The sequence below is a fragment of the Camelus dromedarius genome, chromosome 3 (genome assembly GCF_036321535.1).
Source record: "Camelus dromedarius isolate mCamDro1 chromosome 3, mCamDro1.pat, whole genome shotgun sequence".
In the NCBI taxonomy this organism is placed as follows: Eukaryota; Metazoa; Chordata; class Mammalia; order Artiodactyla; family Camelidae; genus Camelus; species Camelus dromedarius.
In genome coordinates, this window is record NC_087438.1 from 60,331,619 (window position 1) to 60,358,752 (window position 27,134).

Here is a 27,134-nt window from a genome sequence, read left to right on the forward strand (position 1 = left end):
TTACATTCAAATGTAAAATACATCTACTCACATTCTACAATTATGTTTGCAGAAACTGTATGGTGCAAATCTTCTCTGTGGAGATTACAAAGGAGCACACATTCCCTCAAACAATTTCTATCTTAGAGCTGGCTATGACGGGATGCAAAGCCAAGGGGCCAGACAAGGACTGAGCGGCAAAAGGGATCCCTGTGACTTATTTCCACAGCTGAGGAAGGCTTAAGAGGAAAGGTGGCTCTTATCAAGTTTTCCTTGCTATTTATTTCTCACAAAATTCCTTGTGGGGTTATTTATGCAACGTAATATGACCGCAGAATCTTTGTGGTTTCTAGCACATGACCTGTTTACTGTGGATCTGCTTTATCTTAGCCCTAGGCTCAGAGAGCAGTCTCCCTGGACACAGGGTGAATGAAGGAGCAGTCTCTGTATGAAGCACTGCCTGTTCTTGTGGCTAAAAGATAAAATAACACTGAGTCATGCACTGGCTCTGAAACCTTTGCCAAGAAGTGACTCATCACTTCCATTCACATTTCATTTGCTAATGCTAGTCACAGGGCAATACCTCAGTTGAACAGTATAGGGCTGTGTAGACTTCCTCCAGGGAGAGAATCCACAAGGAGAAGTGCTGAATATAGTGAAAAGTATTCCACTCTTCCACACTAAGTGAAAGTAATCTCTACTCTTTATTTGCATGAGGGAGAATAAGGCCAGGAATTGTTTTAGTCAACGCTATTACACGGCCGATGGAAGAAAGGAGAAATGATAATTATTGGGCACCTCCCAGGCTAAGTGCTTTACATAATTATTCCATAGGATCACCTCAACACAGGGTAGGATGGCATCAGCAGACTGCTTTTACAGAGGAAAAAAATCACCATGCTAGTGAGTAATAATGTTATGATAAAGACCATACCACACCAGATTGACAGTGAATTGATCCTTTAAACCAGGTACACAGAAGCCCTCCACATCATCAAAAATACTCATTAAGAACTTATCTGTACACAATAGGAACTGTATAGACATAATCCCTTTAGAGTTGACAATCTTAGAGGCACATTTAGTACATACATACTTTAAAAGATGATAGAATAAAACATGAATACTTGAGTCAATGGGAAAATGTTTACACTCCACAAAACAGGTTAAGCATTTATGAAATTTATTCAGAGAGAATAGGAAAAATAAGGGAAAAAATCATTTTAGTTATCATCACCTCTATATCATTGGAGGACAAAGGCAGGTGACATCTCTATGCAAACTCATATGATTTCTTATTATTTTTCCTAGCTCAATAAAAGGAAAAAGAAGGGGCATTTAGGTCCTTAACTTTCCCAGTTCTGAGAACCCAAAAACAAGGTATTTTTATAATCATGTGTAGGCTGATCCTAAAAACTGACTTAGTAATTAATGATTATGCATGTTAAGTCCCTATTTTACAGCTGAATGAATACATTAAAAAAAAAAAGCAAGAAAAAACTACAGTAATTCTTTCTCAATAATGCTAATCACAGAAAAATGTTTTCACTTTTATTCTCTCCATTTTCTCCCATCTTCACCCTTTTTGTTTACATGATTCAGTCCATTCTTCTAGGCTTCACCTATCCACACAAAGCAACATTTCTGGAATCCTGTTTATTATTTTTATGTTTTGACTATCACATCACAACATGATTAACCACAGTCTGAGTAGTCTTACTCTTCCAGCTTCTAGAACAGAAGATTTTAAACTTTAGTGTCACAAGTATTACCAATAGCACTTGTAAGAAGTGAAAAAAAGAAAATTTCCTTTTGCATCCTTCTCCATTCTAATGCAGTATGTTCAACTAGAGAGGGGTCTAGGAATCAGCAGTTTAAATCAAGCAACCCAGGGAAATCTGATGACCCTCCTGGGCCACAGGAAGAAAGCTCTATACCGCACCTTCAAAGCAATGCCATATTTTTGTGGATATTTCCAAAGATGTTCCATGTCAAATCTTATTATCTCAGGGTAGAATTTATTTTCACTCCAAACTGTAGGAGTGAATCACTGAGACTTCTAAATTATGCATTTTCAGGTTATTGTGACCCTTGGAACTGTGAGAATGTGCATATTCAAGGTGAATTTTCAGACTCAAAAATGAAAAAAAAAAAGTCTCTGCATGTTGATTATGAAGAACATCAGCTGATGAAAAAGCAGTAAAAAGTACTCCTGGAAACTCAGGACAACATCAAACAGGCTAAGATTGTAATTAAAAATTCTGACTTGTTCCATACATAATATGAAAATTTGACATAATTTTTGCTCAGGGAAGTAAAGAAAGAACTGCTATAGTGATCCCGATGTGCAATATTTTCAAAACAAGCAACAATTTGGCCTATAACTTCTGAGTAAGGGAATGAAGAACTTCCCAAATTTGTCTCACCATACACTCGACCTTAAGCCGAGCTTGGCCACCGCTGACAGTCCCTTGACCCTGCCCTGGCTGCATGTGTGTTTCTTCCTTTCTCACTTCCCGACTGTTCACTCACATCAGCATGTCCAAATCATGACTATCCTTTAAGACTAAGTTCTAATGCGCCCACCTCATTATATCTTCTACATCCCTCCAGCCAGAAATAACCGATCCCTCCAGCTTCCTCTGGTACTTTCTGTCTGCTCTTACACAATTACCCAGTTTTACCTTTAACTATCATTATCTTAATTCACAGATACTTTTTAACTATAAAGCCAAAGACGTATTTATCTTTATCTTACCTTACATAGAATGCCTATTATAGGCAGATGTTTCAATATTTATTAAAAATATAGATCAGTGAAGAAAGAAATCATACTAAAATACTTCAATAACCAGTAACTTCTCTAATTAGATGTAAGAGGGGGCATAGAAAAAAAACACCCTTAAGAAAATATCTTTAATAAAAATGAATACATATTTGAACTATTTTAAATCAAATTATCTCAAGCTCAACACTACTGATATTTTGGGGCAAATAATTCTTTGTTGTGGGTGATATCCTGCACATTATTAGATGTCCAGCAAATGTCTCTGGCTTCTACTCACTAGATGCCAGTCATACATATTCCCTCAGCTGTGACAACCAAAAATATCTCTAAACATTGTCAAATGACCCCAGGGGGGAAAAAAATCACTCCTGGTTGAGAACAACTATTTTAAAGTAAAATTATTTTGTTTCGTTTGTTTTTGCACTATATGAGAAAAGGCCATATGTTTACCTGCTAGCCAAAGAGAATGGAGAAAAAGGCAACAATATAATAGAAACACTCCAATGGGAAGGACATAAGAAAGAAAATCTATCTCAAAGTTACAGGAAGACTGGGGAAAATAACAGAAAACTTGAGATGAGCGACTGTAATGCTTTTCAAGGGAAAAATTGTGGATACCAAAAATCTATGCCTGAAAATCTTGTTCTCAAATTTTTTTAATATTTTCTTAAGTTGTCAGAATTTAGGAAGAAGTAGGTTATCACTAGGATTAAACATGGGTCCATTAAACTCATTTCCTTTTATACTCAAATAAATTATAAAAACTGAACTTACAAGAAATTTAATAAAATCTGGTATAATATCCTTTTAAAAGGTGTTGGAGTGGAAATTAAATGGACATCCATTTAGGAGTCTAGTCCAAAAAAAGTATGCATCAGATAAACTAAGAGACTTTCCATCTCTAAAACTGTATAACTGTAGGTACTACACCATACTCATTTCATACTCTCTTTTCTCCTTGATGAAACTCATGGGGAAGAGTTGTTAGTAGAGCAATCTGAGGATCACAGAGGAGATGTCCACTCAGCAAAAATACATACCGTAAGAAGCTGAAAATAAGGATGAAGATCCACCAACTGATTTTAAGTTTCAAGAGGACAGAAATAGCACCTACTTAGCTCCTTATTTATGTGGCACATAATAGGTGGTCAATAATTATTACTGAAGGATGGATGTCATAGATCTAATTTAACTCTGTTTCTTTGGTGAGAGTAAGGTAGAGGCTTTCACCTAGAGGGACCAGGAGATTAATTTATACATATTCCTTGGTTTTAAGTTTGAAACCTAATAAACAAGTTAAGAGGGGGTTTCCTGGCTGCTGCTTCTATTGAGGATACCTATACATGAGCAAAACTGTTATTCTCCAAAGATACTAGCCTGGTGATCTCCTAGAAGATCAGTACATACTATTTATTCCTTCCACATTTGCTACCACCTCAGTGTAGGAAAGAAAGTAGGGCTGACTGTCTTTCCTTCTTTGACATAGAAGATAGGAAGACTCAAGAACTGTCCATAACTAAGGCAGTCTGTTAGCATGCTCTGAGGGTCATGCTTATGTGTCCTCACATTTTCAGGACAGAGGAAGCGGGTGGGAAGCCTAGCATAACAATCAATACCAAAATTACAACTCCTTGATAAGAAATGCTGTCAACATGGTAATGACTTGTTTAAACTTTTATTAAATCACTTCACAACAAATAGTAACGCATGAAGTGTTATCCTCACATTTCACAGCGACATCACTTCTAAGCAGAAAAAATGCTAGCCAAACTGTTTTAAAATCTTCATCAAGATATTATGTAGTTAATATTGAGGGGTTTAATTATTCTTGTTTGTTCATAAACAACCTTTTAACAAACAAATTTGGCAACTGAATGCAAGCATGGATGCATTATTATTGCTGAAAAATCAGGAAATTCAATATTGGAAAATCCAGAACACAGTAATGTTTACCTTCTCTATGCACTTTATGGCCCTCTATTTCAGTCTGACTCTTCTGTAATCATGGATTATAACAAAGTTACTATTAATGACAGAATCGTAATTTAGAATTTATAATATTGTGTGAATTTAATGTTCAATCATGTTTATTTTTTATCATTTTGAAAACTTTAACTCCAAAGAAAAGTAATACAGAAAAGGAATGAATATTTTTAAAAATACACTCTTACTGGTCATTCTTAAAATTGTACCCATTCTCCTGGTAAATATAGATATATACACATACATATAAATACGTTTCACACAGAATATTGCTGGATTGGCTTAGTCACCTTTTCAGAACAGGTCAAAGAAAGTTACTGATAATGTAACATTTTTATGTCTATTTATCACCGAAAACATTTATCTTTGTATTAACTGGGATATAGGGTAAGTGGTTGACACAAAAAGGCCATAAAGTTCAATGGTTTAAGAAAGAAATTAAGATCTGAACATGCAGTTGAAAGACAGTGTGGCAGCTCTACAAAGCTGAAGACCCTTTTTTAATGTTGCTTTAACACTCGTTGTGGCATTGCCTGTCTGTAGTTGAAGAACTCAACACTACATCCACTGTTTCCATGTTCTATCATGGCCAAGTTGGGGGTGATGTTTAAAACAGAGCATGCTCTTTCTTTAAAGGCACTATTTAAAAGTCGTTCACATCACATCCTTTTCTCCAGACCTTGGCTCATGGAGCCACTCTAAAATGCAAGACAGCCTTGACTTTCAGTCATTGTGAGCCCAACTATAATTTGGAGTTCCATTATTAAAGAAAAAGGAGAAATATATACTGGGACATCCACAAGGCTCTGCCAGACTTTGAATGATTTCTAGAATTTGAATCAAGTTCAGTCTTGCTGTTACTGTAAGATACAGAAAATGCTTTGACTTCCATTAGCTAAAACACCTGATCCCAAACATGGAGCAGCCTGCCTGGGGAGACACTGAATAGGCTTTCGTTTTAATTTCCTGATAGATTATTCTCAGAGTGGCACATCCTGGTATCAGACCCAAGAAGGCCTGACTGAAAAGAGTCTGGGTGCCCCAGAAGTCTGGATACTAGCTGTGCCCACCATTCATGCTGCAAAGAAATGAGAGCAAGTTACCAAAAGGAGGCATGATTTTATGTTGAAGTTGTTTCAGGAGGAGGGAATTTCCTCCCCTTTGCCTGACAGAGCATAAATCATTCAGACTGAAAACAAAGGAGGGATATAAATAATCAAAAAACCCACCTATTTCTCTGCACCAGAGTTTGTGATCACCGAAGTTCAGTGGCTGATGGGATGGCATCTACACAGTCTGATTCCCAGTGTGGCCCTTCTTCCATCGCACCAAAGTGCCTCCAACGTGGCAAGCTGTATCAATAGAAGTACAATGAGAAAGTTCAAGTTATTATATTGATAATCCAAACAATTCAGTAGTGGGGGAAGGAAGAGTAAAAATCCAGTGAACCAGACAAGATTTTTATTCCCCAAAAAGGCTTATATTTCTATGCAATATGAGTTCCCTGGTGATAGGATTGTTGTGTGTTTTGTCTACTGCTATTTCTGTCACATAGTAGGCACTAAATATTTATGGAATTAATGAACACAATAGTTATCATATAACCACAAGTCTCAATGTGAAGCTCAAATTCTGCAAATCCTGTTTTTACAATGGCTGTCCTTGGAGCAGCTCTCCCTGGAACTAGAAGTAGCAGTGTGCAAGAGCCTCAATCATCGCATTGCCTCCCAGACTTCCCCCAGTAGCAAGGCTACAGCTGGGCCCCCTCTCCATGTATAACACGTGGAGCCATCTAATCACAAATGTATGCCATCAGTTCAGAATTTCTCTCCAGGGAACATTTTCCTTGTACTGTCTAAAGATGTTTTATTTTCCCTGCTGCCTAATTCCTCCCATTTTTTTTTTCCATTTCTCTTTAGAAATCATAATCAGCCCCGTCCTTCTTTTTCACTTACCACACCTATAGATTTAAAGAACAGAAAATCCCCTGGAAAAAATGAGCAACAACTCTGCAAAATTCTCTAGGTGATTCAGCAGTCTCCTGATCATACACTGTATCCTAACTACCCAATTGCAAAATTCTTAATTCACCAAATAAGCTCATGACGAACTAGAAAAAGCAAGCTGTAAAAGTGCTGTACAGCCACGTCTATTCAGGAAAGAAACTGAAAGAGATAAGGGCAAAACAGAAAAAGAAAAGCACTGTGCGCTGATACTGCTGTTATATAATAACTCGAAACTGTTGAGTATTTTGCACTTTGCACAATCCCATGGCACACATAATTAAACTGAGGTTCAGAATTCTTAAGTAGGTTGTTAAATATTATGTAACTGATATGTCTTAGAACACAGAACCAGACTGAAGTCCTGTGAGTCTAAATGCTATATGATTGTCAACACATCATGCTACTTCTAAAAAGATTAACATGAATTCTGAAGTCATAAAAGAGTCTTACCTGTTCTGGGAAGTCGGTGGATTCACTGAACATAATAATGGTTTGAAACTATGGTATTGTAGCCTAGTAATTTATCTTGATCACTTGAGATGTGTGTTACGAGTAATTCACTAATAGTAATGAAATGCTGTAGCTCAGGAGTGGTTACTTTTTAAAAATTTAGAGCAAATATACTTGTCACACACACTCACTACTTGTATTCCAATATGTTTTTTGGGTGGATACAAAATCTATGCAGTAATCACTATCAGGCCAGCATATACAAAGAACCTTACTTTTCACCAATGAGAGTGGGCTTCAGAGCCGATTACAAATTTTATTTTCATTCTTTTTAGTGACTACAATGCAAATTTATGCCATTCAGTCGTAAGTGGCAACAATGAAGATAAGAAGCTGGAAGAGCTCTGGGGCCTTAATGGAAAACAGACCAAAGATAATCATCTTTGTATATAAATGCCAGTATATTGCCTTTGGCAAGGTCCATTACATGACTAAAGGAGAATGGAAAACTGGGAAACACTTCAAAGAAACGGGCTCACCGTCCCTTAGTCAGAGCAAATGTTACTTTTCTGAGATTGTTTATGTCTGCATCAGGTAATCTTAGTTGACTGTTCCTGGTAACACTCTCAGTACTAATAGTTATTTCTCCATAATATTCATTGAATTTTTGTCTTTTCCCCAAGTGTAAAAACACCATGAGGGCAGGAAATGTTCTATTCATTTTTATACAACCATAATGGGTGCTCAAAAAATATCAATTTGGTAAAAATGATTGATTAGGATTAGAAAATAGAGTATGTGTTTTAAAAAAAAAAGCAGGAGGAATTTCTTACCCTGAGACGTGATCACAATAAGAGTATTTAATGAATGACTGGTAAGGCAGATATAGACATGGACCAAACTTGTTAGAATCTACTATTCATATGAGGCTTCATATAACTTTGAGTTTTACTGTGAGAATTTTGCACAGAAGACTAACATGGCTAATATGTTGAAAATAATTTGTAGGAGTCAAAGGCAAAAATAGGGAGGCCAGGTAGGATGTTACAGCAATAATACAAGCAAGAGATTATGTTGGCTTTAAAGATGGTAGTTGTGAAGGATGTTAAGAGGTGGTCAAATTCTAGATTTTTACTATATGTATAAAGTAGTCAACAGAAGCTCCATATAAATTGGTTTCAAGAAGCAATCAAAGATGAATGCAAAGTTCTTATCTAGACCAGTAAAAAGGATAGAGTTCTTTAAGCCTTAAGAGTAGATCAAATTCCTGAGGGAAGGAGTACACCTAAAGAAGCAAAGAGGCTGTAACAGGGGAGATATTAAGCATTTGATATTCAGGAGTGTCCAGAGAGGTAGAAACAGAACCAAGAGAGTGCTGTTCTTAAAATCTTAAGAAGGATTTTTAAGAAGAAAGGAGATGGAAGACCTCAGTGACCCATTAAAAAAAAATAAAGTCTGTCAAATTAGACAAGGATTTAACAAAATGGCAAACACTGGTAAACTTAGTAAGAGTTAAATATGGTGGAGAGATGGGGTTAAAAACTTACTGATGTGGGAACAAAAGAGAATAGAAAGAGGACCTAGACACAGTGGGTATCACAACTCTTTTGAAGGGTATGCTATGAAAAAGGAGAACAGAGAAATGGAAAAGAAACTAGAGAGGGACATGAAATCACAAAAATACTTTAAAAAAATGGACTGTATTTTTTAAAGCTGTTTTAGGTTCACAACAAAATTGAACAGAAGGTATAGAAATTTCCCATATACCTCCTAGCCCCCAGAGTGGTAGAATTTGTCATAATCGGTGAATCTATATTGACACACTGTTATCATCCAAAGTCCACAGTTTACATTAAGGTTCACTCTTGGTGGTGTACAGTCTGTGTGTTTGGACAAATGTATCCTCCATAATGACATGTATCTTCCATTACAGTGCTATATGGAGAAGCTTCACTACCCAAAGAGCCCTCTGTGCTCCACCTATTCATCCTTCCATGCCTCCTAATCCCAGGCAACCATTGATCCTTTTACCATCTCCTTAGTTTTGCCTTTTCCAGAAGGTCACACAGTTGGAATCATACAGTATGTAGCCTTTTCAGAATGGCTTATTTCACCTCGTAATACGCATTTAAGTTTACTCCATGTCTTTTTATAGGTTGATAGCTCATTTCTCTTTAGAGCTGAATAATATCCCATTGCCTGGATGTACCACAGTTTATTTACCCATTCCTACTTAAGGACATCTTAGTTGCTTCTAGGTTTTGGAAATTTTGAATAAAGCTACTATGAATATCCATGTTCAGGTTTTTGGATGGACATAAATTTTCAACTTCTTTGGGTAAATACAGAGGAGCAAGATTACTAGATTTCTAGTAGGAGGCTGTTTAGTTCTCTAGGAAACTGCCAAGCTGTCTTCCAAAATGACTGTACCATTTTGCATTCCCACCAGCAATGAATGAGAGTTCCTGTTGCTGCTTATCTTCACTAGCATTTGGTATTCTCAGTGCTTTGGATTTCATCTATTCTAATAGGTGTATAGAGGTATCTCATTATTATTCTAATTTGCATTTCCCAGATGACCTATATGCTTATTATCTGAAATTTGTATATCTTGTTTGGTGAAGCGACTACTAAAGTCTTGGCCCATTTTTTAAAAATGAGATTGTGTTCTCATTGTTGAGTTTTAAGAGTTCTTTGCATATTTTTGATAATAGTCCTTTATCGGATGTGTTTTTTGCAAATATTTTCTCCCACTCTGTGGCTTCTCCTTTTGTTATCTTGATATCGTCTTTCTTAGAGCAGATGTTTTAAATTTTAATGAGGTTGAGATTATAAATTCTTCCTTTTATGGATTGTGCCTTTGATGTTGCATTTAAAGAAGTCACCAAATCCAGGATCACCTGAATTTTCTCCTGTATTATCTTCTAGAAATTTGATGGTTCTGTTTTACACTGAAGTCTGTGATCTATTTTGAGTTAATTTTTTTGTGAAAGGTGTAAGGTCTGCATCTAGATTCATTTTTTTTTGCATGTGGACGTCCAGTTGTTCCAGCATCATTTATTGAAAAGACTACTTTTTCTCCATTGTATTGCCTTTGCTCTTTTGTGGAGATTTATTTCTGGGCCCTCTGTTATATTCTGTTCCATTGAATTATTTGTGTATTCATTTATTATTTTTTAATGGAAGAAATTACAGCACTAGAGATGACCTAGTGGAGAGATAAAATTTAACGATATAACCGAGACAAGTGTCAATAACTTGGATAAGGAAGCTAGATCTAGTGAAAATAGAGGGGCTGGATAGGCACAGGAGCACACTCAATTGGTCTACATTAGGAGATGGAACATGGAAGACTGGGCTCTCTACATGGATGGGGTTGTAGATGTGGTCCTAGAACACGGAGAACAGTCTTTTCAGATCGCTTCTATGATCTCGTTGTAATACATGTCAAGATTATTAGAGGAGATTGAGAATGAGAAAGGAGCTGAGGCTTGAAGAAGGGGTAGAGGAACTGGGAAAAATAAGACAGAGTAAGGAAGGGTAGGTCTGCCTGACAGACTGCAAGTTTCCATTGAAATAATGATGAAATTTAAAGTGAAGTGAGTCAGCATAAACTTTTCCCCAGGCAGGTTCAGCTATTGAGGTGTAGGTACAAAGCAGGCAAAGTTTAAATACTATTCTACCACTTACAAAGTTGTGCAATCCTGGAAGACTTACTTAGCTTCTCCAAGCTTCTATTTCCTGATTTATTTTTACAGGTGTGTTATAAGACTCAAATGAGATAATATATGTATACCGTAGTGATTAAGAGCTCAAACACTGAATTAGTCTGATTGGGTTTAAATTCTGACTCGTGTGTTAGTAACAGAAAGAGGGACAAGAGAAATGAGGGCATATGCAAAGTAATGTTTATAATTACAAACCATGGAGTCTAAGCTGGATAAGGAGGAAAATGAGAATATGAAATGGGATAAATGAGGACAATAAAAATGTGACTGGATCAGTTTGGGGAGTTTTGTTTTGTTTTGGAATTAGGTTATCAGCCAGAAAAATAGGACATGGTTCAGAATAGGAGTTCTGAAGTAGAAAGCTTCAGAACTGATAATTTGGTGGGAATGCATTAATTGATATGACCTTGGAAGTAAATGTCTAATGTAAGGTACAGCAAAAAAAAAAAAAAAAAAAAAAAAAGGAGAAGAAGAGGTCAAGAAGCTGAAAGTCTGAGTATCACCTCTGTGATAATGAAATCACTAAGAAGTATGAATGAGAGCAGTGTTGATAAGAATGACAATGAAGCAGAGGCTTAAATACTCAAGAATGAAAGGGTTCTGTAAATCACTGCAACAAGGAAAGAAGTGTGGATAACCTCATGGCTAGACCTTCAAAGGTAGGGAAAGGTTAGGGAGGAATTACAATAAGAAGGAAAATAACACCAGGAAGCACAGTAGCACAAGAGGCGTTGGGAAAAAAGCAGCTTGATAGAGTGCAGAGCACATTTGAACCATCTAGCTTCTTAAGACTCAGTATTCAAATTCTTAGATCATAAACTAGCTGCTCAGCTCTGCCACACTCTGTAGGAAAGCTCCCTACATCATCATCCACCTCTACATTCCACAGTATCCTTAGAAGAGCCTGGAGCAATCAATCAACACATGCAGTAATGAAGTCCAAAAAATTGTGGCGGTATGGCAACAGTGGCAGCCTCAGAATTTAGAGCAGTAAATATCTAAAAAGTAAGCATCAGTGGTAGGGATAAATTGCTATTTGTTTTTAAATATAGTTTTATATTTTCTTGAGTCTTCTAATTTCTTTTTAGATTGATGTAGGAATCAAAGAAAAAACAGATTTTATTTTCTCTGTACATATATATACACACACATATATTCCTTTAATATCTTATTTTTGAAAGGAAAAATCTACATAAATCAAACTGAAGGGTAGATATTTGAACATTGAAAGAAAACAGCATTTATTTTTACATAGACACAATTACCCTGAAATATAACTGTTGTCAATACCAGCATGGTCAGAGTTCAAAAAAAAATTAAATTTTACAATGTCCTATTCATTTGCAGCTCCAGGTAATTAAAAGCATTAAGATACGCAGTTACTGAATTGTCCATTTAAAACAACCTTTCTAATATAGGCATTTTAAATAAAACTGGAGTTTCAGGGATCCAATATATACACTAAAATATACTAATTCCACATCTCTCCCAAAATTAGTGTGGGTTATTAAGCTTTCCTACATCCACTACTTCTTGGGAAGATCTCAGAGAAACTAAGAAATTATGAATCATAATTTTAAAAAATCATATGTAATACAAAAATATATTACAAAATATCACAGTTTTAAATAGACAAGACACAACCCTCCACTTGCATGATCTTATCTCACTAACCTCGCCCAAATCTCAGCCTTGGTTCCAATAAACTCTGTTTACAAAGAGGTGTTGGCTCACAGGCCAGTTTGCCAATTTGATTTTTTTAAATATGATTTAATGCGAGCTTTGGACGTTCTCTTAAGTTCTGTACTGGAGGTAAATACATCACTCCCACTTTGTCAAAAGCCTTTCTATTTCCACATTTGTCACAAGGCCTGCCTCAATTTACACAGAGACACAGACACTGAATACCTATACATACACGTTAAAGTAACAAGCAGGTACCTATTTAATTCATTTCAATCCAAAAATTACTTCTCAGGGCCTTTCAACTCTTCTCAAGCCAACTGCACAGTTTGCCTGCACAATACTGTAGCGGCGAAGTTATCCTGTAGCAAACAGGCAGCTGGAGAGGGCTGGCAATTGTAACTGGCAGTTATCAAAATGGTATTAAAATTATACAAAACTACAAAAAACAACAATCTTGATAAGTTTTAAAAATATTCTTTTGAAACTATTTCGCATCTGGAATGGCTAAATTGAGATGATCATCACTGGAAAATTAAATCACCAAAAATAACATGATAATAAACTATTACAACACACAGCAGCTTTATAGCAATGACACTAAGCTAATGGGAGAAGTGCAAAAGTCTCAACTCTATCACCAGTCAGGCTGGAATAAATAAAAACTTATGACAGAACAAATTAAGGAGTGAATGATTTAATACCATAATTATGGTGAAATGTAAAAATTAGTAATTATTGAAGAAACCATATGTTTAATGTATTAACTGTAGCTATTAAAGCTGTATTATATTATTTTGTCAGATTATGTAATAAGTGGGGGGTTTTTTCCCCCAAAGTAGAAGCTACTTCCTGGGAAGAAGATTAAGGTTTGGGGAAGCCCATTATTTAGGCCACAGTTCACTGTACATTAGTTTTGTATTATGGTTTGCACACTAGGAGGTCTAATTCAATTGTAAAATTAGGTTTTTAAAAGAGCTTGATGAGGTGTCAAAGAACAATATTTAGCAACTGGTAATTCTAAGGCACTGAATAAATCTGGAGCTTCTGTGCCTCTCAGGATAGTGTGAGAGTGTAAAAGAGCGACATGGGAAAGTTAGGGTATCCCTCACAGATACTGGAATCTTCTGCCAGTCAAGATTTATATCCATGCTCAGAAATACTCAGAGCAATAGGTTATTTCCAAAGTATTTCCAAGAGTATCAGTTTTTGCTAGAAGAGGCAAGTCCATTCATAACTATGGAAATAATTAAAAAAAAAACTGGAATGCAGACCCACCTAAATTAAATTATTTGGGAGTTTTCTAATCTTCCATGGTTTAATACAGAGAATACTCTCTAATTCATTCATTTATTAATTCCTCACAAAATATTAAATAACCACACTGTAGCAATCACTGGGATATACTTCCACTTACAGGACTTATATTTTATTAAAGAGGAGGCTAACTGTACACATATAAACATGTCTGCATACATTCATAAATAAAACTAACTCAAGGTTGGGTTAAATGCTATGAAAGAAATTCAAGTGGTCAAAAAATATTATTGGAGTCAGGAATTTTCTTTACAAAGCTAGGGAAGACTTCTCTGAGGAGATAACGTTAGTAACAACATGAAAAAAAGGATCCAGCCTTGAGAAGTGTGTTGGAAAAGAACATTCCAGGGACAGCAAGTTATAGCGTGTGCAGAAGAATTTTCTGGAGCAGAACAGAATTTGGCATGTTCAAGAAACAGACAGAATCCCAACACAGCTGTGATATATTGGGGAGGGGAGTACCTGTCTCACAGTCACAAATGCCAATTTCCCTGAAATACACAGCATGCAAAATTGTAATGAGGTAGACACAGAGCTACTGAAAATAATAAGCATTCAGAGAATCATAGCCTTATTAGGTTAGTTTGAATAGCACCAAACTTACCTATTCTAAGTATCAGTTCAATGATTTTTCATAAATATATACCATTGGGCAACCATCACTACCAACTAGTTTAAAACTTTTCATCAGTTCAAAATTTACCTCAGGTCCTTGTTTTTAGTTCATCTCCACTATTATCTCCAGCCTCAGGCAGCTAGTGGTCTGCATTTTTCCTTCATAGATTTTCTTTTTCTAAAAATTTCATGTAAATTTAATCACACAATATGTAGTCTTTATTCTGGCTTCTTTCACTTAGTATCACCTCTATTATTTCATGCATCGAAAGTAGTTTGTTACTTTTTATTTCTGAGTTGTAGTACCCATTGTATAGATATACCACATTTTCTTTATTCATTTACCAGTTGGTAGACCTTTGAACTGTTTTCAATATGGAACTATTATGCATAATGCTGCTCTAAACACAGGTAAACAATTGTTTATATGAATGTAAGTTTGGGGTAGATACCTTAGAGTGAAATTGCTGGTCATATGGTAACTCTATGATTAACTTTTTAAAAAATTGTTACACTGAGTCATATGTTTTTGATTCCTTGTTCATAGACCACTTTGGGAGGATAGTAACAATGATGAGAGGACCTGCGGGAATACTTGATGGAACCTGTAACCATTCTCATCTTTTTCCAACCTGACACTGTAACATCATACATTGCTATTTACAGAGGGGAAAATTCAAGACAGTGAGAACAAAGTAGCAACTTACGAAAGGTTCATGTGGACATTATCTGAATAATAATCTTTAAAGAATCTCATAGTTCATCACATTAATACAGGGTATGTCATTGAGAAAAATCTAATTATTGGACCTAAGGTGTGTATAGATCCACTCAGATTGGAAATGTACTTTGTGCTAAATTTTGTTATGCACCCACAATGAGATCAAAAGCATAAGATTCTCTATTCTACTAATAAGAATTATTTCTATGACATTAAGTTATTTCTAACTGCCCATCATCTACATCTGAAAAATGGACTTTCCCATGGTGTCTTCAGATCTTAGAAATTTAAAAAGTAAATAACTGAAATGCTAAGTGGGCCTGTTCGTAAAGGGTGGCAAACTGATGAAGACAATGTGCAATGACTTTCTATATGAGGCAGAAACATGCACAACGCATAAAGAAAAAGAAACTAAAAATATCTGATGTTGTTATAAAGGAAAGCAGAGCCAAAAGCAATTTGTCTGTGCTTCTTTCCCATCTGTGTGGCTCCTTCAGTTAAACAGCCAATGTAGTCAAATCTGATTTGCTTTCCTGTTATAAAAGTTGTGGCTTAACTAGGAGTTATGCTGAAATGTCTAGATAAAGACATTTTACATAAATACTGTATATACATCTATGTTTTACACATATGCTTTCTACATGTGATTTTTGTACACACACCCTGTCTTCCCATCTTCAGGTAATATATTAGTTGATGAAAAACATTTAAAGGGAAGGCTTTCTTGCAAGGCTGAGAGGACTGTTCTTTATCCTAAACTTGACTGTGACATTAGAAAAGCTATAGAGAAAGAGTTACTGCCCTGTTCTCAACTCATAAAAGAAAGCTGTTATCTTCTGTGCAGTCAGGACTGGAAGAAATAAACTGAATACTTAAAAAATATCCTTAGGCAGGTAGGAGGTATATGTACTGCAGTCCTTGTCCATCAGATGGGGAACTAAGAGGCTAAGTGATTTGTTCAACATTAAGTGCCTCCCATGAGGAGTCAGACATAACATCCAGACAGCCTTTCCTTCAGACTAGTACTCTAACTGGCTGACCACTCCAGCTATCAACATTTATCCTGGCTGAATTTTCCCACTCCTGGATGATTGTCTGCCTGGCAACAAGATGACAAAAGCACTAAGCCAAAATATCCTTATGTGGGCATAGCCGCCTCTTCATGGCAGAGCCAATTTGGATCCTAGCCATTGGCAGGGATGTCCCAGAAGCAGCCAATTTTAGTTCAGCCTCTTTAAAACTCTGGATTGTAAACAAACAGTAGGATTTTCCACAGTGGAGAGAAGAATAATGAGACAAAGGATGCAGAAGAGAGGAGGTAGGTGAGGCTAGCACCAGAGAAATGAAAAATTAAAATAAGCTGAAAACCTTCAGGGTCTCTACTGATAAGGCCCCGGATCTCTTGAAGTCCATGAACTGCACCCAGTTCTTCCCACCTTTTCTTTCCTACACTTTTAAATTTCCCTATCATCGCTTGTTTCCTTTTTCCTTTTTTTTTCTTAGTCTCTCTTGATATTTGAATTAGTAGGTCAAAATTATGTATGTCTAGTAGGTGGTTGCTGGTTTAGTAATGAAGGGTAGTTGCTCTGTCTGGCTTGAATAGCATTCATATGATTTTATGGATTTGACAAGCAAACCTTTCCAGATTACATGTTCTTAAAAAAAATCCTAATTGATTAGGTTCAACATTATTTAAGGCAGGTCCAGTCATATCCCTTCCATGAATACAGGTTCTAAAATTAAGAAAATAGCCTTCTAGGATCAAGCACAACTTTGATATGTATGTCTCACATGTCATACTGCTCTGTAATGTGACTCAATCAAAAAAGAAAACAGTCAGATGGCCAAATCAGAAACAAAACCCCACATTACCTACTAGTTTGCTATTGGTCCAAAGGCAATATACTTAAGTTCTTCGAGTCTTGGTTTCCTTTTAATGAAATGGAAATAATAATAATTACTTTATAGGATTGGTGTAAAAACTAAATGACTGCCTACACCCAACACAACAGCTATTATAGTTGTTGTTAGTTATCTCATTAGTATGCTGTACATCAAAATGAAAGTGAAATGGCTGATGACCAGCTTGCAATACTAATGCAATAAAAAAATTATTTCATTTTGGCATCAGTGAGGTACCTATGGTCAATAATGTCATCTTTTCTTAAAATTTAATGCATTAAACACTGTCAATCACAATGTAAAAAAATAAAAATACAAGTAACCCAGTACTTTCCATTTACTGAGAAAACGTAAAATGATGAAAAGCTACCATGAATTAAGGATCACTTTTAAATGTATTTGTGTTTTGTTGATCATAGCAGCATTTACATGCATTTAGAAAAAACACAGTACATTTTCACATTAGAGATATTTAAAAAAAGCTTGGTGCACATATGGACGGTGGGCCCCATCCAATAACTCCACCACTCCTCACAGACCCTTGGCACACAGGCTAGGAATCACCAATGTTGATTAAGGTCAAAATAGACAGGAGAGCCATACACTTACTAGCTCTGCTTGCCAAGTGGAAATGCTAACCTGCTCTTTCCCAGGATTTTAGAAAAGCATTTGAAGATATTTCACAAGATAAATGGAAATGGGATAAACACAAGCCCTTAAGAAAAAAATATACTTCTGGTGCATTTATTAAGCACTTGGATCTGATGCATGACACCTGCTTGAAATGCTAAGAATTATCACAGGCTTTGCCGAGGAAGAAAAGACAAGAATTATGACTGCACACAGGCTCTTACTTCAGCAAGTCAATGTTTTTAAATCAATGAAAAACAATCCAGTGATTGTGTTTTCTTCAAAGAGAACGCAATATAAGATGACATACAGTATTTCAAGCTGTTCAAATTACTGATGGCAGAGTGGCAAAATATATATCCATTAAAACCAAATAGTTGTTTCAAAGAATGTTGGCCAACAGAAATAAATGGTGTGTCTCTGAAGCAAATATAAAATTATTTCTTTACTCAGGATTTTGGGCTCTATAACACTTTTAACCACAAGTACCTCTCACTTATTTTGGCAATTTTTATTTTGCACCTTCATTAGGAATTTCTTGAGTTAGCCCAGCAAAATATCTTTCTGCCTCAACAAAGAGGCATATGCATCAGGTATCAAAGCATGCATATTTCTATAATAGGTTCCCTGATGGTCTCATTCATATTGATAAATTGATCATATTGAATGAGTTAAACGTGAATGAGTAAAATGTGTTGAATGCAAAGTCTATTCCCACAGGAGTATTGCGTCATCAATACTATCTCCAGGCTGGAAATTAATGGGCCATGTTTAAGAGCATTATGATTTGAGAGGAAGAGGTATATGCAATTCATCTTTCCTCCTTGATCTTACTTTCATCAGCATTTTCATTAATAAACTTTAAAAAAATAACTTTTATATAGAAAGTACTCTATCACCATCTATTTGTCCTCAAAGCGTTGCATCCTCCTTATCAGTGAAAATGACCCCTTCTTCTTTATCTGTCTAAAAAGCTGAAGGTAGCTAATGTGGGACCACAGAATATTTGCCAATCAAGAGCATATACAAATTCTAGGTGTTCGAATCTTAAACAGATCTCTTCCATACAAGGATTTTTTTTTTACACTTGATGATTTTAAAATGATCTTACTGCTATTATAAGCTCTGTCCCTCCCAGATGTAAGCTATCTCATAAGACATGGCCTAAAAAAGAGAAATATTATAAGTTCCCCACAAGTGGAAAAAATTGCTCTTTCTTATGCCTCATACTATACTCCCCTCAAATAATTTATCATCATCATTAAGTCCAGAATTCAGGCTTCCATTTTCATCAGAAACCTGGAGAAATGCAGGAGATACTCATGAATTATGTTTGATAAAGACACCAAACAGAGAAGAGTAGTGTTTGCTGAAGGCAGAATACAGTATGACATTTTTAAATAAAAGGTTAAAAGTATATGAATAAAATGGATAATTGCGGGTTCCTAGTCTTTATAAAGAAAACCACATAGCATAATGAAAGATGCGAAAATGACCAATGTTTGTACTGGACAATGGTATAATCTCTGTGTCTTAATAGACAAACTAACCATTAGGAACCAATATACTGCTACAGTTAAAACAATACTGTGGCATATTCAAAGGAATGTAACCCTTTTAGTTAAAGAATTAGTCAGAAAATAACAACTGTTTGTAATTCTTAAATTCTGCTATTTGGGATGATATCTTAGAGTAATGGCATAAAATATTAACCAAGAATATTAAAATTTAGACAACAGAAAAAAATCAATTTTAAGTTCTAATTTCAAATTTAGTAATAATGCTGATGTACCTAAGTTGCTTTCTATGAATTGTCTATTTTTTCTGTTGTTACAATCCTATGCTTATATTGATGCCCATTTATGCTCAAGATCATAGAGCTGGAAAGTACCTAAGACAGGAGGATTTAGATTCAAGTATGCCTTACCTCAAAATCTGTGATCCTAACTACTGTATCATATCACATCATAAAATCTTGATCTTACCTCTAGACCTATTTCTAAGTCTTCCCCATAATAAAAAAGGAAGCATCACTCCTGAATTAGTCAAGCCTTAAGTCTAGGCATTACTCTTGACTCCTCGCTTTCACTCACACTCCTCATTTAACTCATTAACAAACCCTGTCAATCATCCTCTTAAATCTTTTTTCTATGTTTCCACCTCCACCATCCTACCCTGAGTCACCATTTCTCTCACCTGAATATTCAATAGCTTAACTGGTCTTCCTGCTTTCATCCTTGCTATCACACAGAGCAAACCTGGTAATATTTTTAAAAATGTAACTCAGATCCAGCTCCAAAGGCCTCTCTCTATGCTTAGAATAAAATGTTAAGTTTCTATAATGGCATACCAAGGACCTGTATGAACTGGTCCCTCCTTCTCTCCCCAACCTCATCCTCTAGACTCCCTCTTTTCCAGTGAGAGCCAGACATTGACATGCTAAGTTTACCCCTATCTGTAGTCCTTGGACTTGCTCTTACCTCTCCCTGGAATACCATTCTCCCCCAGTGCCTATGGCTAACCCTGTCTTACATTTAGATTTCAATTGAGACCTGACCTCCCCCAAGAAATGCCTTTTATGACTCCAGATCTAACGTAGCCAGCCAGTCACTCTCTAGTCACCTCACTCTATTCTAATTCTCTGCCTAACATTTCTCACACTTGACATTTTCTTGTTTTCGTTAGTTTGTTTACTGTTTTTCTCCCCCTCCAAAAGAATATAAGACACTGTCTAATTCACCACTAGATTCCCAATGCCCCAGTCACTAGACACCCAGGGAATATCTGTTGAATGACTCATGAATAAAGAGAGCAACTGCTTGCATGTGGAGCATTTCAACTGATCACCTGCGCAGAATGATTCCAGTGATGTCAACAGCGACCCTCCACCCTCCTTCCACTTTACTTTATCTAATTATAGTATTATAACCCTGTGATAAAAATCTCAATCTAAGAAAAAATTTCCTTGTTAAAATTAATATACCCTCCCCCAAAGGCTTATAATTTAAGTTTTAGCAGTCATTTACACCTCAATGTGAGTAAGCTTAACAGTTACAGATCTTAAGATAGAGACGAGAAAAGAAAAAATGAAGTTACTAAGTGACAGAAAGTGAGAAAAAGGGGAAATAGAGCTTCAAGATACATTTGATAACTCCAAAGATTGTCCTAGCTTTTGTCCTGAATAGGAGTTTTGCCTAACAAATGAATTCTGATTCAGACTCAGTGTTTCTTAGATACAGTCTTCAATTACTGACAAAAGATTGCCATCTGTTCCAATGCTAAAGCCAGACAAAGGGGAAAAGAATAAATTGCAGTACAGAGGGTTTAGATAAGATATAAGGAAGGATGCCTACACAGAAATGCGAGGTGTTATACAATGGAGTAAGTTTCTAGAGGAAAATAGTTTAAAACCCTCTTAACATGGAACTCTTTAGACTAATTCATGTTTGTATAAGCAAAGGATATTTAACAAGGAATTATCCCTGAATTCAAGAAAGTGAATTTTATTCCTTTGTTCTTGTGCATGATATAATTTGATATACTGAATAAAGATATTCAAAAGATCTTAAACAATTAGAAATCCAGGGTGAAGACTGCACAGTGGCAGACATAATATATGCAATACTGTCACTACATGTTGCAGCAGAATGAAGACAAATACAGTCGGAGCACACTGAGGTTCTGTATGCAACAATTTGTGTCAGAAGTCACCTCTTGTATTACGTAAGTTTTCTGAGTGGTCTTCAAGAAGAGTGCCAGTAGAGGGCACAACGTAAGAGAGAAAAGTGTCCATGATTTATCTTTTACTTTTCCAACTTTCTCCATACAGTATTTCTCGCTTCTTCAAATCTTTTTTTTTTTTTTTGAGTATCTAACAAACCTCCAGTCCATTGAAGTTCTTGTCCATGATGCAAAATTTTTCTTCTGTTAATTGCCCTATGTACTCCATATTCGCAATCCAAACCAAAGTTCCAAAGAATGGTTCCAGGTTCTCAAAGATCCTGAGAACAAGGGTTTATTCATATTTGTTCTGAAGTTCTGGAAATTTTGTTGCTGTTCTTGTTGCTATTAATATTATGCTTTCTTTTCTAAAGGACTTTTAATATTGATATTAGCATATTATATCCCATCTATGTGACTGCCTTATAACCAGGGATTTAGTTTACCTTTGATCATATTCTAAGTGCCTGAAGGCCAAATGACATCCAGCATGTTTTCTGAATTAAATTTAAACAGTAGTTGTTATTAAAAAGCTTCCAGTTGTGGAAACATACTGACCAGAAAAAAGCTGCCCAACAGACAATGCAGGATAGTCTGACTATGTAACATCTTAAAACAGTATATTATCAGTACACATTACATAAAGATGCTCTGCAGAAATTTTCACTTAATTATCTTTTTTGTTATTGTATTTTACATTTTATATAGATTTTTTAATTGATTGGCTCATGAAAATAATAAAGCTGTAGTTAAAATCAAAAATTCCTTTAGAAAGGAGAAATAATTATAATGATGAATCAAACTGTAGTCTCATGCTCAAAAGCATAAAAATTGTGTTGACAATAAGTAACACACTAAACAAAAGGGTGCATTTGCTACTTTTAAATATAACATGAGAAATATAAATGGTTTACATTTGAATTTTATAGTTTTGGTTGGACTTAATTTTTTATGTTTAACTTTATAGTTGTATAAAATGTATACTTTGTCTTATGTTGGTACAATATTTAAGAAACTTTATATTGAATACAACTTGTCAACTCAAAAGGTCAAAGAGGTGGGGTTTTTTGTTTTGTTCATTTTCTTTAAAAAGTAAAGTATTAGAATAACTGAGCCCTATTTGTGTTAAAAGGAAGTGACTTGATCATTGATTAAAATAACCTACACTAACCCTAGACTGTCACCATGATTTTTAAAGAAACCTGAAACCGAACAAATCTTCACTTGGTGCTTTGTGCCTTCACACGTGTCCCATTTTGTGAAACCTAGCTCAGGACTGTCACCAACTACTTCCCTGTAGCCACTACACACACACTAAAAGGATGCTGATAAATCACATACACCCATTACAAGTGGAAGAATATTCAGGGCCACTCTGCCACTAAATGTGAGTTAGTGGTTGTTAATGTTTAGTCAGTTTTTAAACCACAAGATAAGGTTCTGCAGACATGTTTGTCCATTTGTGCCCCAAGTTTGAAGTATCTACATTTCTATGATACAAGAAACTTCATTATCGAAGGAGTCAGAAGACTGAGCTCTTGGGATTTACTGCCTGAAATCATATCTCAGTTACTCTGCTTACCAATTATGTGACTATAGACAAGTTACTTAACTTCTTCGTGCCTCAGTTTCTTTATCTATAAAATGAGAATGGAAATATTTCTTAGGGATAATGAGAACATTAAATGAAACAAAGTATGTGAAGTTATAACCCTGCTTAGCTATAAAGAATTCAGTAGATATCAGTTATTTTATTATTATCATCTTTATTATTATTATTTTCATGATTATTATATAAATAACAAAAATCCACAAATATCTATTAGCAACATCTATTGTGCTAGAAAGAAGATAAAATTCAAGCTCTGCTCCAAGGTATCTTATGAGCTAATAGAAGAACTTAGATATGTACTCAAGCAAAAATAATAAAAAGCAGAGAATGCAGAAATTAATCTAAGAAAAACTAAATGTGGAAAGAGTTCAGAGAAGTGTGACATTATTTATGACCTACATAAATGAGAGAGAATCAAAGATGCTTCAATGTGGAGGGAGCATTTGTGCTGAGACTTGAATGAAATACAAAGATAAAAGAGAAAGGGCTATCCAAGCAGATTGAGACAACAAAACAAAAGCATGAAGACAGTACTGTTGTGCTAAAACATTAAGTACCCAGAGAGAGGCAACTTGGAGATGAGCAGAAAAGATAGACTGGGGTGTGACATGGTAGAAATCCTTTAATACCTCATAATGTTTGAGCTTCATTTGGAAGATCACAAGAAGCCAATAAAGGGTTGTGAAAATGGAGTACTGAGGCAAGATTAGCCTTAAGGTGACTAGCAAAACTCCAAGACAGTGGTCCCTGGACCCATAGTATCAGCATCACCTGGGAATCATTAGAAATGCAAATTCTTGTGTGTCTCTTCCCAGACCAGCTGAATTTCAACCTCTGGGGATGCAGCCCAAAAATCTGTATTTTAACAAGTCCTCCAGGTGATTCAGACACAAGCTCAAATCTGAGAACTACTGCTGTAAGGTATAGAATACATTGGAGAGGAAAAGATCAGGAAGTCCAGCAGCCACTAGGAACCAAGTGAACCAGCTAGTAGGCTACTGAGGAGGCTATCTGAAATCCCAGTAAGAAGAAGTGAGGGCCTGAACTAAATCGATGGGAATAGAGAAAAGGGGATTGAAGCAATGATATTGTTAAAAAAAAATAAATAAAGTCAACATTCTTGGCATTTGTCTTTGCCGTTGTCAATTAAAGAAAAACGATTTATTGAAAAGATAAACCTTAGCTTGATCTGTATGTACTGTTAAGTCTGCAAATATGAAAGTGGATTAATGGGGCTAATTTTTCCCATCTACTTTAAAATTTTAAATTCCATTAAAGGAGAAAAGAGAGAATATTCTGCTGCATGACCATTGAAATTAGCAGAATGAGTTAAGTTTTGCATGAATTTGACAATCTCTGTTATCAATAAAGCTAGAACTACCAGACCTCTCTTGCTAAATTCCAATTCTGTTTGGTTTCACACTGTGATTTTTTAATGGTCTTATTTGTGCATTATTTCAATTTTTCATTATATATTGTGCCGCTTAGTATTCTCCATGATTATGTTTTCACTGAACAGATGCACTACGGTTTTGCTGCACCAAATTCTATGATCCATAATTAGATGTCAATATGTTTTCTTTATGAACTAAATACATTTTTAGTTACTTGGACATTAATTAAAATCACATGCTGGATTGTTACATACTTTCAACACATTTTTGTGGAAATATTTTTGGTTTACTTGAATGCTTTAAAACATTCAATTTTATACTACATAATTCTTTTTTTCTGTAAGAACAAATACTATAACTAATATATAAATATTAATTACAGAGTTACACTACAGAAGCCATTAATGAGATATAACCATTCACATGCAAAAACAATGACGTATGATGAATTAGAAGAGTATATTTTTTTAATTGTTGTTTTTTAAATATATCATGATCTGTATTTATTTTCATGACAATGGTAGGAAAAAGTAAATGAAACAAAATTTCAGAATAATGACAATGAACCACACTGAACTACCACTAGAATAAAAGCAAATGTAAAAATTTACAAAAATTCACATACTGATAAAAAGAATCATGATGATAAAGTAATACAGAGCTCACATTCCTTAGTCATGTTATATTATACTATTCTGAACATTCTCATCTCATGGGAAAACTGAGAACAGGTTTTCCAAAGGAGAAAGAGAAATTTCTAGCCTCTAACAAAATGTTGGAAAATCTAACCCCAGAGAGTTACTCCACTTATGCCAGACATTCCCACCTGTTTTTGTAAATGTAGTCTGGAACTGGCCAGAGGTAGGGGAGAAAGGGAAGTAAGCATACATGGAAATTATTCTAGCATGTCTCTGTCAATCCAGTTCTGATACTCTACTGTTTCCATATTTAGAGTTACCTGTAGTTCAGTTCAGCAGGTATAAAACTCATCTCATTGTAATTAGTATAATATTGGCTTGTTCCAGGGAATATCACACGTGGCAACTGAGGTTAATTTGGTTGTCTGTGAAGCATCCTGAACTATGCATATCTATATTAACTGGGCTAGGGAACAGCAGCAGGTTCCAGTGTCTCAGCATTTTAATGGTGAGGTGACATTTTGAGAATATGTTTCAGGAAGGGCTAGCTTCAAGAATTAAGCCTACTAAACACATAGTCAAAATTTATCAATTATACTTATAAGCAAACTTAACAGCAAAGTTCAAAACCTAAGAAAAATATTTCTGCCCTGACATTTCCTGAAGAGAGCATTAGGAAATTCTTATTTGTTGATGAGACATTATTGTTTGAAATCTGCCTTATTTGAAGGGGAGATTCCATGTTTACACTCATAGCAGAACCCTTTATTTTAGAAATACAGTATCTTGTGCCCTACCCCAAACCTACTAAACCAGAATCTACAGTTTGATGAGATCCTCCTGGTAATGTGTATTTCACACTAAAGTTTGCAAAGTACTTCTCAAAGGCTTTCAGTTAGTCATAATACTGTGTTCACAAATCATATACTCAATTATAACCAATAATACCCCAGGTATTTGGGGTGAGAGATAACTGGATTAAACAGAATATTTAGAACATATGCTAAAAATATTCAATAGTATCTGAAATTCAAACTTAACGAGATGTCCTGCATTTAATATAGCAACCCTACCTGGCATATACGCACTGACTTTTTCCTTTCCCTTTTGGGCTATGAAACTCCCTCCAGTCCTCTCTGAGACTAATTTTTTTCGCAGGAGCAGCTCTCTTTTGCCTCTCCCGTGCACTACTCTGCATAAAGTCACTCTCCTATCTGACTTCCTTGTGTTGAAACCAAACCCATGAAGGAAAATTACTAAAACCGATGGTAAACTTTTAGTTCTCCTCTAAGTTGTACATCAATATTTGCCCCTCAAAAAGTAAACAGTCAGACTTCCAATTCTGGCAATATGGCACACCCACTCTCCCACTGAAAAACTTCTAAAAATGTTAAGGTATTTCCTTAAATCCTTTGATTAATTTACAAGAAAATAAAGAATATTCAGACTTAAATCTAAGTGGAGGCAGAAAACAGTATTAAGAGAATCACTAAAGCTAGGTTTCATCCTGAGGGATTTACTAAATAAAGTAAACAATGTTTCTTTTTCATGGTCTAAAGGACTCAGGGGACAAGAGGCAAAAACTCAGGCCTGTTCAGGGTAAGGAGTCTAAGAGAAAATTCTTAAATAGCTGTGGCCTCAGAGGCCTAGCAGAAGTGAGGTTAAAAATACTCCCCTGAGATTCATAAATGAAAACAGATTCCACATGAGTCTGTAGCATAAATTCACACAATTTTAAGCCAAAAATTGAATTTACATTGGTCCCAAACTAGTTATTACACACAAATACAACACAAAGGCAAATGGGAATTCTCTCTTATGCACCTACCTTCATCCTAGAGTCAACTTATACCTAAAGATGAGCTTCTAAGACATGTAAGATCATATTCCAGACTGTATAACCCACCCTCTACCCAAGAGATATCAAAAGGGAAAACAAATATAAAATTAGCAGGAATGGATTTATCA

The 27,134-nt window shown here is 35.5% G+C and overlaps 1 long non-coding RNA gene across 1 annotated transcript in view; it reads right to left on the reverse strand.

Annotated features, from left to right (window-relative positions):
- Window positions 1-27,134, reverse strand: part of LOC116152064 (uncharacterized) — a 659,999-nt gene that overhangs the window by 404,202 nt on the left and 228,663 nt on the right. Inside the window, exon 3 of the long non-coding RNA XR_010379120.1 lies at window positions 5,980-6,102. This is a non-coding gene — a long non-coding RNA (uncharacterized LOC116152064). The remainder of the gene's footprint in view (window positions 1-5,979; window positions 6,103-27,134) is intronic.